The following is a 5243-nucleotide window of genomic DNA, read 5'->3' on the forward strand; positions in this document are numbered from 1 at the left end:
CTTACCTGCATCTGTGGTAATGTACAAACCCAGAGAGCCAAAATATACCAGCAACTTTCTTGTATGTGGTGGATGTAAAATGGAGTTTGGCCTAAATGGGAACATGCTAACCCATCAAATACTGCCTACTCCATTTATAATCTTTTTATTCTTTCCTTTTATTTTTATTCTTGTTTCCCTGAATGCTTCTGTACTTTGTAATTTTATATAGACAAAATTCATGGAAGCTTATTAACTGTTATTCTAGAGCAATGATTTTAAGCTTGTGAGCTGCACTTTCCAGAAAGGCTCACAGACTACCATTAAACGAACCTCAGAAGATAACTAAACAATAACAAGATTACAGGCTGACTAATGCTTACTAAAACAAAAAACCCAACCAACCAAAAAAAACAAACCTCTACACACCTGTAGTAGTCTGCAAACCAAAAAAAGATTGTAGGCCCCTGTTATACTGGCCCTGACCAAAATCAGAAACTCCACTGTCACAGAATACTCTCCAGCCCCTTCTCTCATAGTTTTCACGGCTGACTGATGAAACTGTAAACTGCATGAGCTCCCCTTGTAAACTGCGATGCTTCCCTCGGCACATCAAAGTCGAGAAAATTTTCAGCCTGAAACAATAACAGAGTATTTTTATGAGAAAAGGAAGAAAAAGATACAAGAGGGGAATGTACTATGAGCACATATTTTATTAAAATTGCACGTGGAGATTGAGCAGACATTGAAAATTCCACAGGAACCATGAAATGCATAATAAATTCATACTGCATAAAATCCTCTTCGATGCTGGAATTCTTCACGTTACTGTTAGTCTCCCTGGGGATACACACAGGCACAAATCTCTGGGTTTTAGTGGGCAGGCCTTCCTTAGTTTGTACTGACCATTTTGTAAGCCACTGGCTAAAAAGCTCCTAGTTTATGTTTTTGTCTTTATTTGGCTAGTTAAGTCTGTTTCCTTGGAAACCCCCATTGTGTCACATCTAAGAAAACAGTGACTTACCCCTTTTCTGTCAAAACAAAAGCCTCTGTGTATTCCAACATTCACTCACAGAGTTAAAGAGAGGAGAGTTAGCACACACACTCTGCAGGCTCTCGATACAATCAGGTTCATTTCTCCACAGGCAGCCAGATCTTTCTTCAAGTTCACATTGATGAACATCAATGATGCCTTCCAGAGTTAACATCACAAAATCAACGTGGAAGGGCACCTACCTCCTTAGCATTAGTTTCAAGATCTACAGACCCATGTAGGATAATAATCAAACCAAGAACGGGTGAAGAGGCTGAATTTTCTTCCATTAGTTACACAGTTATGTAGAAAAATCTGAGATAAGGAGTTGTTGCAAGTTACATACAGGTGAAAAAAGTCAATTAAGCATGCCTAAATGAAAAGATGAGTTTGCTTGTTCGAAACTGTCCAGTGTAGGATTGGTCTAGATAGACCACTATTTTCAGTTCTTTGCCAATATTGAGCAAATCCTCAAACTGAAGACAACACAACTGTTTGAATAAGAGAGAGAAAATACATCGGTCCCCCATCAAGACACATCTTTAAGTATGGAAATGGAAAGATCAGGACATTTATGTTTCATTTTTCAAGTACATTAAAAATGTGAAAAGGAAGCTTTTTTCCAGAAAACCACTGACTGAAGAATGTTCATTTCTTTCTGCATATCTTTTAGACAGAACATGCTGCTTTGAATTTGCATTTATATCCCAACTATGATTATAGAAAAGGCACAATATTCTTTTGCAAGAATTACATATTACAAGATGTGGTCTTTTATTGTTAGTGCTTGAATGAGGCTATCCTGGAATTCTCCACCATCAACTCACCATTTTTAAATACACTTTTCTCCAACACATGATGTATTTGACAAGAAATCCTCACAACATGAATGAAAGACATCCCTGAACCAAAAGCTTGTATGAAGAGGAAACCAGCTATAGTTGTTTTAACAATTGATGAAAATTCTGTACCCAGTCTCTACATAAGATTGAACTTTATGAGACTTTTTTTCTTTGTACAGAGGGAAAAATGACCAAGCTGCTATAAGTAAAATAGCCACGAATGTTTACAAAGAAAAACTTTAAAACTTTGATGTTCTTTGCAAAGCCATTTCATTGTGGAGCTCAAAAGCATGCATGTATTTAAAAATACTCACAGCAAACAGTAAAAATTATGAAGAATCATTGCCATTCTGAGTGTCTCTAACTACCAAGTAAGGCAAACAGATTTTCAATTTTCAGAAAGAAGCAGTATTTTTCCTTGAAGAAATAACGAACAAAGGAGTTATAAATAACTGTCTCTAATGAAGTGTCAATAATACTTAGCATTTTACACTGTACTGATGTTGACTCTGGTGGCATGGTTATTGCTCTGCTGTCACATAGTATGATAGGAAATTTTTGCTCATATAATTATAACACTGGATCTTTCAGACTGTCTTATTTAAATATAAACTATAATAGTGCTAAACTTTTTCCTAGTGGAAAGTTATGCTTAAACATGATCTCGTCTCATGATTGCCTTCATTGTCTGGAAACAATTGAATTAAATGATCAAAATACTGTTTTTCACAGGTGGTAGATGAACTATAAACAAGGCAGAACTTAATGACACATGAGCAATCCTGCAAACAACCTTCGGTGGACTATCCAGCTGCAGTTTTCCATTCTACAGCGGGCAACCCATTTGAACCCATTGTTTAAGGGTCAAGGAGTCTCTTCTGCTTCTACTTAAGCCTTTGAGAAAGCTGTTGATGAAGTCAAATTAATACTACAAAAGCCTAAGCGTTTTCTCTTTCTCTGAGGAGCACTCCTGAAATCAGAGAAATGTTCCCATGTTAGGGGAGTGGGTTTGTCCTCCTGAACAAAATGTCATGTTTTGTAATAAATAAAATGCACCAACGATGTTCAGGGAATATTAACACATGGGTACTGGTCTCTCTCATCTGCCTCATCACAATTACTGCAACAAACTTTACTATCAGTCGTTACAGAAATAATTGACTTAGACCACAAAAATTCAGACACAGGTCATCTGGGTGGAAAGCCTGCAGATCTGCAGGTGCTCAGCAAAAGCTGAAAACTCACAGCTTAGATTGCAAGTAAAAGACTTGCAGTCTAACAGCTGCTATGAGATGAAAGTAAGTGGGTATGGCTGAAATGTTTGTACTCTTCTCATACGATGCAATTTAGAGTGATGAGTGTAGGACTCCACAGACAAGAGAGGTTTGTTTGCAGAGGATAAAAGCAAGATTTGGGCACTATTTCCACCCCCACTGACGTTTATACTGAAACGATTTTTTTTCCCCTCCTTTTATACATAGACAGGTAGCGTTCTGACTACAATCATACTTCAAAGCATTGTGTAGATGGATTTTAACATGAAGGTCGGGTGACAGTCCTTATACTGAATCCAAGGCTCCTTGAGTTTTATGGCATATAAAATCTCTGTATTCTCTGTTTTACGTTGGAGCCATTTACTGTCTAAGAATTCCAGATGTGCCTTTAAAGCAGTGTTTTCTAGCTTTCAGTGTAGTTGCCTTTCCCCCTCAACTTCAAAATGGTATCAAGATGAGGTTTCTAGGCCAAACAGCTCTGGAAATGTTGAAGGCATGATGCTGGCTCATGCACATATATACCCTCCCAAAAAGAAGAAAAAAGTGATTTTAATAAAGACTAAATAATGAAAAGGGATACAGGTAAAAGCAATCCTAACACCACAAGAGCAGACACAGAACTTGCAGGAGACACAAAGAAAACCCTTCAATGGACACTTCAAAAGCCTAGCAAAAATCCAGCTAATACTCATAATCAAAAAGTTTTTTGTGAAATGAGAAAGCAAACTTAAAAGAGGCCCCGCTATTCCAGCCCTCAGGCTTTCTTCAAGGTAAAACAACACAACTGAGCAGAAACTTCAGCACAGTCTTCCTTTAAATCACATTTACCCGACACCTGTTTGGCTGCTGGCAAGGAACTCTCGTATCCAATGAATTGGCCACTTGAAGGCTTTAAATTTACCCTTGGCAATCTTGCTTCTCAGCTCCATCTTGTAAAAAACTCTAAACATGAAAAAAATTGAACTAGTGTTGCTCTCCTCTTTAACAGCATCTAAATTGGGAGTTTTGGTAAGCAAGTTTCCGAGACCAATTAATAAAGAACAACAAAATACTAATTCTGAGCTATCAGTTGCTTTCATTCTAGCATTTAATTCAGCCAACTCACTCCAGGCTGAAGTCCCTATTATTTTACAGGTGGTGGTGGTGGTGAAGGATTCTGTGTCAGGTTTGAGGAGTAGAATACCATTCCTACACATTTCTCACTCATGTTCAAGAACCACAGTAAATCCTGTTCCTATAGGTGGATAGACATGCATGCAAAGTTAAATGAAGATTCAGTTTCCATCTTGTTTTTTCCTGTGGATTCTCCTATATTAAGTGAAGGAATAGTTTTCCCTTTCCCTGTCTTTGGAGATGGTGCCATAGATGTAGTAAACTTACCTTCTGACTCACAGGGAAGCAGAGATGAGAGCTTTTTTCTGTGTTCCTACAGTGCCTATCACAAAAGCTTAAAGGTTCGTGACCTTTAAGAGATACAAGGGATGCCATGTGTCTAAATACTGAAAGTGTCACACACACACAGAGACTTGTTTTTGAAGCTGTCAGCTTTTACAGGGAAAGGGAGTAATACATTGATTAGCACCTTTAATCCGTCAGGAAAGGAAAAGGATCTGGACTACTGTTAGTATTTGGTCAGGATGCTCAAAGTAATTTTTATTCTTTTTGTAAGCGTGGAAAGGCAGTAAGTTTAACCCTCTGTGTGACCCGCCTATGGAACTTTTTGAAATTAAGGAAATATGAAACGCAAGGGAAGTCCAAACTCAAGCCAATTACAGTATTGGCTACACAGCTCATGGTAGCCCTGTTCTATTTCCAGCACCACCACGCCAGGACATCCACTCATTTCCTCCGCCCCCCCGACTTCTACTGAACTATTCCAGATGTAGAAGCTTGGTTAGCTCCAAACTGCATCTAAAAAAACCTGTGATCTAGTCTACATTTTCCATTTCGCATCTCTGACGTATTACTGAGTTGTTAGTGCTCAGATCCCCTATTGAAAGAAAAAAAATCAGGCAGAAGTCAGTATCCTCAGCATTCATCTACTATTTTTCCATTACAGCCTGTAGATCCTTACTTGAAAAGTTACTCTGACTATTCATGTTAGTCAAAAACAGG

This window comes from Pygoscelis adeliae, unplaced genomic scaffold (assembly GCF_000699105.1).
Source record: "Pygoscelis adeliae isolate BGI_AS28 unplaced genomic scaffold, ASM69910v1 Scaffold87, whole genome shotgun sequence".
Taxonomy (NCBI): domain Eukaryota; kingdom Metazoa; phylum Chordata; class Aves; order Sphenisciformes; family Spheniscidae; genus Pygoscelis; species Pygoscelis adeliae.